The 16,253-nt window shown below is 39.1% G+C and overlaps 1 long non-coding RNA gene across 2 annotated transcripts in view; it reads right to left on the reverse strand.

Annotated features, from left to right (window-relative positions):
* The window catches only part of LOC122239529, a 155,793-nt gene that overhangs the window by 75,891 nt on the left and 63,649 nt on the right, over positions 1-16,253 (reverse strand). The window lies entirely within an intron of this gene.

Below are 16,253 nucleotides of genomic sequence, written 5' to 3' on the forward strand. Positions count from 1 at the left end.
CATTGGCTAGGGGATCCTCTGGGATTATGTGGGTCTATAGGAATGTGGGCCTTTGTCTTTGATTATGCTCTTAAAAAATTTTTTTTTTTAAATATTTACTTTTGAGAGAGAGTATGAGGAGGGGAGGGGCAGAGAGAGGGGGAGACACAAAATCTGAAGCAGGCTCCAGGCTCCCTCCAAGCTGTCAGCACAGGGCCTGATGCGGGGCTGGAGCTCATGACCTGGGAGATACTGACCTGAGCCCAAGTCAGATGCTTATCTGACCTAGACACCCAGGCGCCCCCATTTGAATTGATTTTAACACATGTTAGTTTGCTTGTTAATTAATGACTTTGTAGGAATGTCATGATTTTAGCGTTTTGAAAATTCTATTTTCACTTCTCTATTCTGGCCGACCGGCCCCGCAGACACCTGTGTGTCGTAGACTGGGACGCCTCATCTGCAGCGGAGCACAAACAGCGAGCCCAGCCGCTTAGGGCTCACCGCAGCCGCCTACCCGGATGCTGCCAACCCGGTCAACAAAATTCAGAGATTGCTTTCCCACTATGGCATGGATCATAGACTTTTGGCTTGAACGCACTTAACTCCTTTTCTTCCCATTTCCTTTGAACTACTATCTTTCATGTTTCTAGTCTGTTGCCGGATTGGATTTAATAAAATGTTTCCATTCAACACTGTCTTCTGTCTCTTGATTTTGTTTTTTATTTCAGCACACCAACAAGATACAAATTGAGACTAGTTAGCCTCTAATTAGAGGCACAGGCAAGTGTTTGTTCAAAATGACTATAGTAGTGCCTCCCTGAACAAGTTGGAGTTTTCCTTGAGACATGACTCAGCAAATGGTTGTTAACTTAAGCGAAGGGGGGTACAGCTTGTTCATTTCAACACTCCTGTGATTTTTATTTTGTCTTGTCCCTTATGGTTCAGGGTGGTCATTGCTTGTGATTTTGTTTTGTTCCTTAGAAATTACTGTTCCTATTTTCTTTTCTCAGTTTCTAAAACTGCTTTTAGATACAGAGTCATCTAAAAGTTCCCGAGCGGAAAAATACAGCTTTTCGCAGCATCATATGACCCTGGATCCTTACCCAGTAATTTCATGAATTTCCTTTTCTGTATCCCATCGATGCTTCCAGCAAATTTACAGGGGGAAAAAAAACCCCAACAAAACAGACTGTTTCTATCCCGATTAGAAATTAGCTGCAGAGATGGGAGCTGTCACTGAAGCCCTGAAGAAAGGTTTCTAGCTCTCAGTTTTTGATGTACCTGTGATTCAGTGCTAAGCTGGTTTGCTGTAGTACCCTGTGTTGGAAGTTACTATCTGAGTGACAGATAGCATATTCTGAAAGAAAAGGACTTTGGTGTTCAACTTCACTTTACTTACAGGGTTTAGGGCTACAAAGAGAATGGTGAATTTAGGGGCTGAAGTTTTGTGAGTAGCAGGAAAAAATCTAGGAAACTTACTGGTGACTGATGTACTTATCACAGAATTATTTAAGTAGTTTTATAGCTTTAGTGAAACCAAATTCTAAGAACATGTTGAATTATCACTTAAATATGCCATTCTCCGTGACTAATCTGGTTTCCTGATGAAATGATTACATTGAGAGGTCTAGCTTTTTTTTTTTTTTTTTTTTTTTTCGTTCATGAAAATTGGGGAAAGGCTCTTTTTTTTTTTTAATATATGAAATTTATTGTCAAATTGGTTTCCATACAACACCCAGTGCTCATCCCAAAAGGTGCCCTCCTCAGTACCCATCACCAACCCTCCCCTCCCTCCCACCCCCCATCAACCCTCAGTTCTGTTTTTTTTTTCATTTATTTTTTTTTTTTAATATATGAAATTTATTGTCAAATTGGTTTCCATACAACACCCAGTGCTCATCCCAAAAGGTGCCCTCCTCTCCCTCCCACCCCCTATCAACCCTCAGTTTGTTCTCAGTTTTGAACAGTCTCTTATGCTTTGGCTCTCTCCCACTCTAACCTCATTTTTTTTTTCTTCCCCTTCCCCATGGGTTTCTGTTAATTTTCTCAGGATCCACATAAGAGTGAAACAATATGGTATCTGTCTTTCTCTGTATGGCTTATTTCACTTAGCATCACACTCTCCAGTTCCATCCACGTTGCTACAAAAGGCCATATTTCTTTTTTTCTCATTGCCACGTAGTATTCCATTGTGCATATAAACCACAATTTCTTTATCCATTCATCAGTTGATGGACCTTAGGCTCTTTCCATAATTTGGCTATTGTTGAGAGTGCCGCTATAAACATTGGGGTACAAGTGCCCCTATGCATCAGTACTCCTGTATCCCTTGGATAAATTCCTAGCAGTGCTATTGCTGGGTCATAGGGTAGGTCTATTTTTAATTTTCTGAGCAACCTCCACACTGTTTTCCAGAGTGGCTGCACCAGTTTGCATTCCCACCAACAGTGCAAGAGGGTTCCTGTTTCTCCACATCCTCTCCAGCATCTATAGTCTCCTGATTTGTTCATTTTGGCCACTCTGACTGGCGTGAGGTGATATCTGAGTGTGGTTTTGATTTGTATTTCCCTGATAAGGAGCAACGTTGAACATCTTTTCATGTGCCTGTTGGCCATCCGGATGTCTTCTTTAGAGAAGTGTCTATTCATGTTTTCTGCCCATTTCTTCACTGGGTTATTTGTTTTTCGGGTGTGGAGTTTGGTGAGCTCTTGATAGATTTTGGATACTAGCCCTTTGTCCGATATGTCATTTGCAAATATTTTTTCCCATTCCGTTGGTTGCCTTTTAGTTTTGTTGGTTGTTTCCTTTGCTGTGCAGAAGCTTTTTATTTTCATAAGGTCCCAGTAATACACTTTTGCTTTTAATTCTCTTGCCTTTGGGGATGTGTCGAGTAAGAGATTGCTACGGCTGAGGTCAGAGAGGACTTTTCCTGCTTTCTCCTCTAGGGTTTTGATGGTTTCCTGTCTCACATTCAGGTCCTTTATCCATTTTGAGTTTATTTTTGTGAATGGTGTGAGAAGGTGGTCTAATTTCAACCTTCTGCATGTTGCTGTCCAGTTCTCCCAGCACCATTTGTTAAAGAGACTGTCTTTTTTCCATTGGATGTTCTTTCCTGCTTTGTCAAAGATGAGTTGGCCATACGTTTGTGGGTCTAGTTCTGGGGTTTCTATTCTATTCCATTGGTCTATGTGTCTGTTTTTGTGCCAATACCATGCTGTCTGATGATGACACCTTTGTAGTAGAGGCTAAAGTCTGGGATTGTGATGCCTCCTGCTTTGGTCTTCTTCTTCAAAATTACTTTGGCTATTCGGGGCCTTTTGTGGTTCCATATGAAGTTTAGGATTGCTTGTTCTAGTTTCGAGAAGAATGCTGGTGCAATTTTGATTGGGATTGCATTGAATGTGTAGATAGCTTTGGGTAGTATTGACATTTTGACAATATTTATTCTTCCAATCCATGAGCAGGGAATGTCTTTCCATTTCTTTATATCTTCTTCAATTACCTTCATAAGCTTTCTATACTTTTCAGCATACAGATCTTTTACATCTTTGGTTAGGTTTATTCCTAGGTATTTTATGCTTCTTGGTGCAATTGTGAATGGGATCAGTTTCTTTATTTGTCTTTCTGTTGCTTCATCGTTAGTGTATAAGAATGCAACTGATTTCTGTACATTGATTTTGTGTCCTGCAACTTTGCTGAATTCATGTATCAGTTCTAGCAGACTTTTGGTGGAGTCTATTGGATTTTCCATGTATAATATCATGTCATCTCCAAAAAGCGAAAGCTTGACTTCATCTTTGCCAATTTTGATGCCTTTGATTTCCTTTTGTTGTCTGATTGCTGATGCTAGAACTTCTAGCACTATGTTAAACAACAGTGGTGAGAGTGGGCATCCCTGTCTTGTTCCTGATCTCAGGGAAAAAGCTCTCGGGTTTTCCCCGTTGAGGATGATGTTAGCTGTGGGCTTTTCATAAATGGCTTTTATGATGTTTAAGTATGTTCCTTCTATCCCGTCTTTCTCGAGGATTTTTATTAAGAAAGGATGCTGAATTTTGTCAAGTGCTTTTTCTGCATCGATTGACAGGATCATATGGTCTTATCTCTTATTAATGTGATGTATCACGTTGATTGATTTGCGAATGTTGAACCAGCCCTGCATCCCAGGAATGAATCCCACTTGATCATGGTGAATAATTCTTTTTATATGCTGTTGAATTGGATTTCCTAGTATCTTCTTGAGAATTTTTGCATCCATATTCATCATGGATATTGGCCTGTAGTTCTCTTTTTTTACTGGGTCTCTGTCTGGTTTAGGAATCAGGGTAATACTGGCTTCATAGAATGAGTCTGGAAGTTTTCCTTCCCTTTCTATTTCTTGGAATAGCTTGAGAAGGATAGGTATTATCTCTGCTTTAAAGGTCTGGTAGAGCTCCCCTGGGAAGTCATCTGGTCCTGGACTCTTATTTGTTGGGAGATTTTTGATAACTGATTCAATTTCTTTCTTGTTATGGGTCTGTTCAAACTTTCTATTTCCTCCTGATTGAGTTTTGGAAGGGTGTGGGTGTTTAGGAATTTGTCCATTTCTTCCAGGTTGTCCAATTTGTTGGCATATAATTTTTCATAGTATTCCCTGATAATTGTTTGTATCTCTGAGGGATTGGTTGTAATAATTCCATTTTCATTCATGATTTATCTATTTGGGTCATCTCCCTTTTCTTTTTGAGAAGCCTGGCTAGAGGTTTGTCAATTTTGTTTATTTTTTCAAAAAAACCAACTCTTGGTTTCGTTGATCTGCTCTCCAGTTTTTTTAGATTCTATATTGTTTATTTCTGCTCTGATCTTTATTATTTCTCTTCTTCTGCTGGGTTTGGGGTGTCTTTGCTGTTCTGCTTCTATTTCCTTTAGGTGTGCTGTTAGATTTTGTATTTGGGATTTTTCTTGTTTCTTGAGATAGGCCTGGATTGCAATGTATTTTCCTATCAGGACTGCCTTGGCTGCGTCCCAAAGCATTTGGATTGTTGTATTTTCATTTTCATTTGTTTGCATATATTTTTTAATTTCTTCTCTAATTGCCTGGTTGACCCACTCATTTGTTAGTAGGGTGTTCTTTAACCTCCATGCTTTTGGAGGTTTTCCAGACTTTTTCCTGTGGTTGATTTCAAGCTTCATAGCATTGTGGTCTGAAAGTATGCATGGTATAATTTCAATTCTTGTAAACTTATGAAGGGCTGTTTTGTGGCCCAGTATATGATCTATCTTGGAGAATGTTCCATGTGCACTCGAGAAGAAAGTATATTCTGTTGCTTTGGGATGCAGAGTTCTAAATATATCTGTCAAGTCCATCTGATCCAATGTATCATTCAGGGCCCTTGTTTCTTTTTTGACCGTGTGTCTAGATGATCTATCCATTTCTGTAAGTGGGGTGTTAAAGTCCCCTGCAATGACCACATTCTTATCAATAAGGTTGCTTATGTTTATGAGTAATTGTTTTGTATATTTGGGGGCTCCGGTATTCGGCGCATAGACATTTATAATTGTTAGCTCTTCCTGATGGATAGACCCTGTAATTATTATATAATGCCCTTCTTCATCTCTTGTTACAGCCTTTAATTTAAAGTCTAGTTTGTCTGATATAAGTATGGCTACTCCAGCTTTCTTTTGGCTTCCAGTAGCATGATAAATAGTTCTCCATCCCCTCACTCTCAATCTAAAGGTGTCCTCAGATCTAAAATGAGTCTCTTGTAGACAGCAAATAGATGGGTCTTGTTTTTTTATCCATTCTGATACCCTATGTCTTTTGGTTGGTGCATGTAATCCATTTACATTCAGTGTTATTATAGAAAGATACGGGTTTAGAGTCATTGTGATGTCTGTATGTTCTATGCCTGTAGTGATGTCTCTGGTACTTTGTCTCACAGGGTCCCCCTTAGGATCTCTTGTAGGGCCAGTTTAGTGGTGACACATTCCTTCAGTTTTTGTTTGTTTGGGAAGACCTTTATCTCTCCTTCTATTCTAAATGACAGACTTGCTGGATAAAGGATTCTCGGCTGCATATTTTTTCTGTTTAGCACACTGAAGATACTGTGCCAATCATTTCTGGCCTGCCAAGTTTCAAAAGAGAGATCACTCACGAGTCTTATAGGTCTCCCTTTATATGTGAGGGCACGTTTATCCCTTGCTGCTTTCAAAATTTTCTCTTTATCCTTGTATTTTGCCAGTTTCACTATGATATGTCGTGCAGAAGATCGATTCAAGTTATGTCTGAAGGGAGTTCTCTGTGCCTCTTGGATTTCAATGCCTTTTTCCTTCCCCAGTTCAGGGAAGTTCTCAGCTATAATTTCTTCAAGTACCCCTTCAGCACCTTTCCCTCTCTCTTCCTCCTCTGGGATACCAATTATGCGTATATTATTTCTTTTTAGTGTATCACTTAGTTCTCTAATTTTCCCCTCATACTCCTGGATTTTTTTATCTCTGTTTCTCTCAGCTTCCTCTTTTTCCATAACTTTATCTTCTAGTTCACCTATTCTCTCCTCTGTCTCTTCAATCTGAGCCGTCGTCGTTTCCATTTTGTTATGCATTTTGTTTAAAGCGCTTTTCAGCTCCTCGTGACTGTTCCTTAGTCTCTTGATCTCTGTGGCAAGAGATTCTCTGCTGTCCTCTATACTGTTTTCAAGCCCAGCGATTAATTTTATGACTATTATTCTAAATTCACTTTCTGTTACATTATTTAAATCCTTTTTGATCAGTTCATTAGCTGTTGTTATTTCCTGGAGATTCTTCTGAGGGGAATTCTTCCGTTTGGTCATTTTGGATAGTCCCTGGAGTGGTGAGGACCTGCAGGGCACTTCCCCTGTGCTGTGGTGTATAACTGGAGTTGGTGGGCGGGGCCACAGTCTGACCTGATGTCTGCCCCCAGCCCACCGCTGGGGCCACAGTCAGACTGGTGTGTGCCTTCTCTTCCCCTCTCCTAGGGGCGGGATTCACTGTGGTTTGGCATGGCCCGTCTGGGCTGCTTGCACACTGCCAGGCTTGTGGTGCTGGGGATCTGGCGTATTAGCTGGGGTGGGTAGGCAAGGTGCACGGGGGCAGGAGGGGTAGGCTTAGCTCGCTTCTCCTTGGGTGATCCACTTCAGGAGGGGCCCTGTGGCAGCGGGAGGGAGTCAGATCCGCTGCCGGAGGTTTGGCTCCACAGAAGCACAGAGTTGGGTGTTTGCTTGGAGGGAGCAGGTTCCCTGGCAGGAACCGGTTCCCTTTGGGATTTTGGCTGGGGGATGGGCAGGGGAGATGGCGCTGGCGAGCGCCTTTGTTTCCGACCAAACTGAGCTCTGTCGTCTGGGGGCTCAGCAGCTCTCCCTCCCTTTGTCCTCCAGCCTTCTCGCTTTCTGAGCAGAGCTTATAACTTCAAACCTTCCAGACGCTAAGTCGCGTTTGCTGTTGGAACACGGTCCGTCTGGCCCCTCCGCTTTTGCCAGCCAGACTCGGGGGCTCTGCTTGGCCTGCGAGCCGCCCCTCCACCCCGGCTCCCTCCTGCCAGTCCGTGGAGCGCGCACCGCCTCGCCGCCCTTCCTACCCTCTTCCGTGGGCCTCTCGTCTGCGCTTGGCTCCGGAGACTCTGTTCTGCTAATCCTCTGGCGGTTTTTTGGGTTATTTAGGCAGGTGTAGGTGGAATCTAAGTGATCAGCAGGACGGGCGGTGAGCCCAGTGTCCTCCTACGCCGCCATCTTCCCTCTCCAAGGCCGTCTAGCTTCTTTTCAATGACCATTAGTAAAGACAGCATCTTAAAATAAAAAAAAATAGAGTATGTTTTATAGCTTTATTTTAAGCTATTATTGATAGATATGTCACTTTGAAGTATACAGGGTGATAATCTGATGCTTATATGCAAATCAATAAATGTGGTATACCACACTAATAGAATGAGAGATAAAAATCATAGGATCATCTCAATAGATACGGAAAAAGAAGTTAACAGTCTTCCACATCCTCTCCAGATTAACAGCTGTCACCAAATTGGGTATACAAGGAATGTACTGAAGCTAATAAAGGCCATTTATGATAAAACCATAGCAAACATCATACTCCATGGTGCAAGTTTGAAACCTTTTCCTGTAAGATTAGGAACAAGAGGGAGGTACCCACTCTAGCTGCTGCTTTGCGACACAGTGCTAGAAGTCCTAGCCATGGTAAATAGATAAGAAAAAGAAGTAAAAGACATCCAAATCAGAAAGGAAAAGTAGCGTATATGTGTGCAGATGATAAGAGTTTTTTAAATACAGAAAATCCCAAAGACTCTACCAGAAACTTAGAACTAATAAATGCATTTGTTTAGTGATGTTGTAGGATACAAACCAATGTACAGAAATCACTTCATTTCTTACACTGAGAACGAACAATCTGAAAAAGAAATAAAGGAAATAATCTAATTTACAATAGCATCAAAAGAATAAGATACTTAAACATAGGTTTAAACAGGAAGTAAAAGATATATACACTGAAAATTCAAAGCAATTGATTATAGACATTGAGGAAGACACACAAAAAAATCAAAAGATACCTTGTGTTCATGGATTGAAAGAATATTTTAAAGTGTTTAAAGCTTATCATTATAATTCTATAATGATTAATTCTATACTTCTATATTTTCAATGCAATGCTTATCAAAATTACAATGGCATTTTGTTTTTACCAGAACAGAAAAAACCATCTTAAAATTCATATGGCAAAAGATCCTAAATAGCCAAAGCAATCCTGAGAAAGAAGGACAAAGTTGGAGATCTCACACTTCCTAATTTCAAACTTTATTTCAAAACTATACCCATCAAAGTAGTATGGTGCTGGCATAAAAACAGACACATACATCAATGAAATAGAATCCAAGGCCCATAATAAACCCCTGCATATACAGTCAACTAATATTTGACAAGAATACTTAATGGAGAGATGATAGTCTCTTCAACAGATGGTGTTGGGAAAACTGGATAGTCACATGCAAGAGACTGAAGTTGGACCCCTCTCTTACACAAGGAGAGAAATGAACTCAAAATGGATTAAAAACTTAAATATACGACCCTAAACTGTAAAACTACTACCAGAGGAAAGCATAGGGAAACATCTCAACATTGGTCTTGGCAACAATTTTTTGGATAGAACACTAAATGACAGTAACCAAAGCAAAAATGAAGAAGTGGGACTACATTAAACTAAGAACCTTCTATATAGGAGAAGTAAAGCTTATAGAATTGGAGAAAATATTTGCAACAAATTACAAAGGGTTACTACCCAAAATATGCACAGAACTCCTAGCAAAACAAACAATCCAATCAAAAAATGGGCAAAGGAATGAATAGACATTTCCCCAAAGACATACAAATGGTAATAGACACATGAAAAGTTGCTCAGTATCACTAATCATCAGGGAAATGCAAATCAGGTAGTATCTCATACCTATTAGAACGGTCATTATAAAAAAAAAAAAGAGATAACAAGTATTGGCAAGGATGTGGAGAAAATGGAACTTGTGTGCACTGTTGGTGGATGTGAATTTGTGCAGCCACTATGGAAAACAGTCTGGAGGTTCCTCTAAGAATTAAAAATAGAACTACCATATCAGGCAACAATTTCACTTGTGGCCATATACTTGAAGGAAATGAAATTACTATGTCAAGGAGCTATCTGCACACCTGTGTTCATTGCAGCATTATTTACAAGGGCCAAGGCATGGAAGCAACCTTAGTGTCCTTTGGTAGAGATATGGATAAAGAAGCTTTGGTACACACACACACACACACACACACACACACACACACACACACAGGAATATTTCTTAGCCATCAAAAAGGGAAATCCTGATTTTGTAAGAGTGTAGGTAGACCTTGAGGCATTATGCTAAGTGGAATAAGTCAGGCAGAGAAAGACCAATACTATCCATTCTTTGTTACGTGGAGTTTTGAAAAGTCAGACTCCTAGAAACAGAGAGTAGAATGGTGATTGCCAAGACCAAAGGATAGGGGAAAAGGGATGATGTTGTCCAAAGGGTACAAACTTGCAGCTATAAGAAGGATAAGTTCTGAGGATTTAATGTATAGCATAGTAACAATAGATAACAATTTTCTGTGTATAATACAGTAGTTTTGAGTGTAAATCTTTTTTATAGTGTTTATTGATTTGAGAGAGCACATGTGTGCATGCACATGACGGAGGAGCAGAGAGAATGGGAGAGAAAGAATCCCAAGCCGACTCTGCACTGTCAGTGTAGAGCCCAACATGGCTTGATCTCACGACCGTGAGATCATGACCCGAGCCAAAGTCGAGAGTCGGTGGCTTAACCGACTGAGCCACCCAGGCACCCTGAGTGTAAATCTTAAATGTTATCACCACACACAAAGTAATGATAGTGAGGTGATGGAGATGTTAATGAACCTTATTGTGGTAATTATTTTATCACATATATGTGTATTGAATCATGCTGTATACTTAGTAAACTTACACAGTGTCATATGCCAATATCTCCGTAAAACCGTGAAAAAATTTAGGGTATCTGTAGGTACTTTTGCCTAGAAATTCTAGTAAGATTGCTGAATTACAGATGTAACACTGGTTAATGTTCAACAGGCCATAAATATCTGGGGTTGTCTGACTGGACGGAAAGTGTGTGTATGTCTACTAGGCAAAAATCTGTGAGGAACAAAGGGAACTTCACTATGTCTATATCCTTTAATTAATACTTAATGGTGAGATAAATTAAATATATTCTCCTAGATACTCCTTGGATGGCCTTGGGCATCATGTAGTGTGGAAAGGACAAACACCAACTTTTTGCTTCCAAATTATGTACTTTTCTATGTTTATTGGCTTTTTCATTTTTCTTCCTTTATGAACTGTCAATTCACTCTATTTTTTGTTTTCTACTAGTTCGGCTTATATTTGATTTACCAGAGTAGAAAAAGGTATCTGTAATGATTAATTTATATGCTATTATTGAAAATGTATTTTATTTTCATGTTTTTCATATTTAATATATTTCAAATCCAAGAAAATTATATTCAGGGAGTCAGTTTGAATGTAATAATCTTAATGTACTTAAGTGTGTGTTAACAGTTTTTGGTTGAATTATCTTCTATTTTTCCAATTTGCTGCACTCTGACCATTCTTTGGGTGGTTTTCCTATTGTTTCCGGGGGAAGTAAAGTGTGCCCACACCTCTCTATCTCCAACTCTCTGCCTTCTGTCCTAATCTGTTTGTACCCCAAGTGTTCACATTCTTCTTCATTATTCTGAGCCTTTCACATTTACTCATGCTTGCTGTTCTTATTTGTTGTTTGGACCTTTGAACACACAAAGAGACTTCGTTGACAAAATGTGTCAAGATTTCTAAGTTCTACAACTGTTTTGCTGAAAATTTTCGAGTTTTTTCCCATTTAAAAAACATAAAATACATTTTTCCTTTCATTAGAGATTTCCCTGGGTTATATAATAAAAAGCTAAAAAGGATGTAATAAATAAACTAGTAGCTCTTTATTTTGTATAAGAAAATCCTACACCTCTTTCCTCTCTCCCTGATAATCCTGTGAGACCGTTCCCTTGGACTCATGACCTCAGGCTGAGAATCCCAGAACTCTAATGCATCATTTGGTCACCACCTTGTGCTATAGCTAAATTAGGAGCCTTTCTCCAAATAGCAGAGTTTTGTTTAGCTTCTTGTCCTAGGGAGGGTGAGTGGAAGGATATGGGCAATGCTTATGCACAGGAGGAAATTCAGTGTGTGGAACTCCTCTGATTCCCTGAGCCTGATGTTATGAGATCTTTTGACAGATTAGGTAGGTGGTGGTGGTGAAGAGGGGCGGAGAGGTTGGTGGACCATACTCTATAAGAAGACCGTCCTTCACAGGTTCCTATGCTTCCAGAGAGGAAGGGTATACGAAAATGAGCAGAAGCAGGAATTGTACAGGAGGGAAGAGTTGGGGCAACTGTATAGAGAAAGGTATGGGAAAGAAAGTGAAATAGATTTTTCCAGCTTTATTCAGAAATAATTGATACACATCACTATATAAATTTAAGGTGTAGAATATGATGGATTGGTTTATGTATATTGTGAAATGACAAACACGGTCGATTTAGTTAATATCCATCTTTTCATAGGTTAAATAAAAAGAAAAAATTTTTCCTTTTGATGAGAACTCTTAGGATTAACTCCCTTAGCAATTTTCTTGTAGATCATAGAGCAGTGTTAACTATAGTCATAATGTTGTACTGAAGTTGCTTTTTAATGGGAATCCAGATTTGAGAACGAAGATATGGGAGAAAGAGTAAAGCATAGAGTTGCCACAGGCTTACAATTACTGTACCTGCCTTTACTATCTCTGATCTGTTTTGTGTTTTCTCCAGTTGTCAGCTCATCTGTGGCTCCGCTTGCTGCATTGCCCAGTATGTGATTTGGTCAAACAATTTCAATGTGACCTCAGGCCTCCAAGGGTCTCTTTCTTTCTTTCTCTGTCTCTTTTTTTCAAGGGAATGCGTTTAGTTTGTTGTCAAGTTTGTAATTTTAATTCCAGTTTAGGTGTGCAATATCATGTTTCAGAGGTTCTGTACATTGCTCAGTGCTCATCATGATAAGTGTACGCTTAATCCCCTTCACCTAATTCACGCATCCCCTCACCCACCTCCTCTCTGGTAACCTCGAGTTCTCTATTGTTAAGAGTCAAAAGGATATATGCACTCTTGTGTTTATTGCAGCATTATTTACAATAGCCAAGTTATGGAAACAAAGTGTCTATATCTGAATGGATAAAGAAGATGTGGTAAATACATACACAATGGAATATTGTTCAGCCATAAAAAGAATGAAACCTTGCCATTTGCAACAACATGGATGGATTGAGAGAGTATAATGCTAAGCAAAATAAGAGAAAGACAAGTGCCACATGATCTCGCTCATATGTACAATTTAGGAAGCAAAAATAATGAACAAAGGATCTCTGACTGTTTTGATACCCCATTCTCCTTATTGTGCCAAATAAATACACTGCTCTAAAATTCTGGGTATCAGTTCGTGAACATTTCTGAATGGTGTCACAAAAAGATTTCCTCTGGCTTTTGTCTGAGTTTGTGATGCCCAGCTTCATCCAGATCCTCAGAATTGTTTGGAACCTCTTTATCTCATTACTGTAGATATCTGTCACTCTACACATTTTCTGCACATAGCATATTGCCTTATCTCCCCATTCCCCCCTTCCCAAACCTCTTCCCCTAGATGATTGACATTATTTGTCAGTTCCTATTTTACTTTCTTCACTTTGGCACCATTGGTTATCTCCCTAAAATCATGATTTTCTCTGTTTTGATTTTCTCTGCTCTCTTGAATGGAACCAGTGATAGCTCAGCCCTAAATCTATGGCTTTTACTTAGTCTTCTCAATTTGATCACTGGTTAGCATATGAAAATGAGCCGTTCCTTAATTCTTTGACATTCCTATCTCCCTGATTTTTGTATATAGAAGCAGGGCTTTTAAAAGGCAGATAATAGGGGAGCCTGTGCTGACAGGTCAGAGCCTGGAGCCTGCTTTGGATTCTGTGTCTCCTCCTCTCTCTGTCCATCCCACACTCATGCTCTGTCTCTCTCTCTCTGTCTCTCTCTGTCAAAAATAAATACACATTAAAAAAATGAAAAAAATAAAAGGCAGATAATATGTAAAAATAGTAGTACTAGTAATATAATAATGATGATGGCAAATACTATGTATTTGTTCTTTTTTGGCCATGCATGTTTCCTCCATTAGCTTTCTTTTATCTGTTCATATGTTATCCTTTGAGCAAATATTTCTTTCTCATGACTTCAAAGTTTGAATGGCTTCTACGTTTCTGTCTCTAGCTGGGATATTTCTTGTCTGTCAATCACCATGACTTTTTTACGAATAAATGGGGCAGACTTTGGTGAATCTCTGACTACCTCCAAAACTTTGGTGGATTTTGGTTTTTTCCCCCCATCTGGTCAGCAACCACCTTTCTCCCTTTCCTTTAACTTGTACACTAATGTGTAGGTTTAAATCTTGTCTCTGTAGCTATAAAACCTTGGGTAAGTTAATTTATATATGTATTAAATGTTTATGTGGGTGGGATAGAATATTTTTCTGAATAAAATGGAATTTTCCACATTTACTGAAATATAATGACCTATAACATTGTGCCAGTTTATGGTGTACTTTTTTTTTTTTTTGTATTCTTGGTTAAAGTTTATAGGAGGTATCATTGTTTTAGACCATGAGCAAACATCCATCTTTTCTTGATGTAGCCAAGATAGCACTGGATTTGGAATCAGAAGACCTGGTATTTGATTTCAAACCAAGGAACTATGTTTTTAGGTAAGTTACTTTTTTGAATTTGAGATTTTTCATTTATAAATGAAAATAATTCTATCAGATATATCCACCCCTACAGATAATTACAAGCATCAAATGTGTGAAAGTCCTTAGTAAATATGCACCATGAAAATAATGTATACTTTTCCAACTCTAAGATGGCATCGTTAAATGTTTTAGAAACTTTTAAAATATAGTGAAAAAAATCTTTATTTTTTTTCTGACTTTAACAATGGCATGGAAGATGACTACTAATTATATCGTGAAGCCTGGAAAATAGAAACTGTAAATTTCCTGATATGTTGGCTGTTACTGGATCCTGCCACCTCCCGCCCGGTCTTCCTTTTCCTTTTATGTGCTGCTTCTTGTTTTCTAAAACTTCATAAAGTTAAACCATGAACCATTGTAAGAGTTGAGATGAGGCTTGCCTATTCCCAAGTAGAAATTTATAGCAAGAATACCAGGCATCCTTTAGGGAGTGATTGGGAACTATGTTAATGCTTAGTTTTGAATGTGAAGAGTTCCTTTATGCATGCTGGACTTCATGGAAAAACATCGTAGATGAGAAAAACAGAAACTGAAAAATGATGGACTTGAGAAAATGGTTGTACTTCAGAGAAGTGTTATCAGCTAAATCAGGATATCCTTGCTACTTATTTTGTGTTTTAGGAAACACAAGAACCAGAAGAAATGGTCCTTTTCCTCTTAAACTTATAATATATTTGAGGAAAGAAAATCTGTAATTGAAACCATTGAGGGGGCACCCTGGGTAGCTCAGTCGGTTGAGAGTCTCATTTCGGCTCGGGTCATGATCTCACATTTCGTGAGTGGAGCCCCACATTGGGCTCTGTGCTGCTGGCTCTGAGCCCACTTTGGATCCTCTGTCCCCCTCTTTCTCTGTCCCTCCCTTGCTGGTGCTCTCTGTCTAATAAAGAAATAAAATGTTAAAAAAATTGAAACCATTGAGGAATTATGATTAGTAGCAAAGGATTTGCTCTAATAAGAGAGCAGTTATTATCTCTTCTCAAAAGGCCTTCCTTTCTCCTCTTAGCTTATTAAACTCCTACTGGTTTTTCAAAACTGATAACACTTTCTCCTTTGTAAAGATGTCTCTGAATTTCACAGACTCTTAGGTGTCCTTTTTGGCCAAAAGTAGACATCTGGAATGTCTCCTAAGATGCTATATATTGTGGTTTATTTTTAATGTGGTGAATGAGTATTTTTGAATTAAAATTGAAGTTTCCTGACTTCTAGGAATAAGAGAGAAAAGACGTTTGTATAAAGTGTAGTTACTAGGAAAGTTTTCATAGAGGAAATGGGATTTTGATTTACCTTTAAGGGATGGGTAAGGTTTGGAAAGTTCTATATTGTACTACCCTATACTTAACGCCTAGCCATAGGAGGCTGTTGGGTACTTGAAATGTGGCTAGTGCAACCAAGGAAATAGGTTTTTAATTTCACTTAATAACCATATGGAAGGAGTGGCTGCTGTTTTGGACTAAGTAGATCTAGGTTTGGCATACCTCTTCTCACCTTATCATTTTTCTAGCATATGGAGTCTGAAGTCAATTGTAGACTAGAAAACCTGGATTCTGTGTAACTAGTTGTTTCTTCCTCCCTGGACTACTGTTTTCTCCTTTGTAAATTATTAGCTTGGACTAGGTAATCATGAATGAGTTAGTGGGATAATAATTTTTAATGTTTATTTTTGGGAAAGAGAGAGACAAGAGTGTGAGTGGGGGAGGGGCATAAAGAGAGGGTGGCACGGAATCCAGCACCGAGTTCGAACTCATACACTGCGAGACCATGACCTGAGCTGTGGACGCTTAACCAACTGAGCCACCCAGATGCGTCTGTGGGGTATTTTTATGACTGATTTCACTCATCATGTACAACTGAGGTGTGCACATGTGTGCATA

Source organism: Panthera tigris, chromosome B3 (assembly GCF_018350195.1).
Source record: "Panthera tigris isolate Pti1 chromosome B3, P.tigris_Pti1_mat1.1, whole genome shotgun sequence".
NCBI lineage: Eukaryota > Metazoa > Chordata > Mammalia > Carnivora > Felidae > Panthera > Panthera tigris.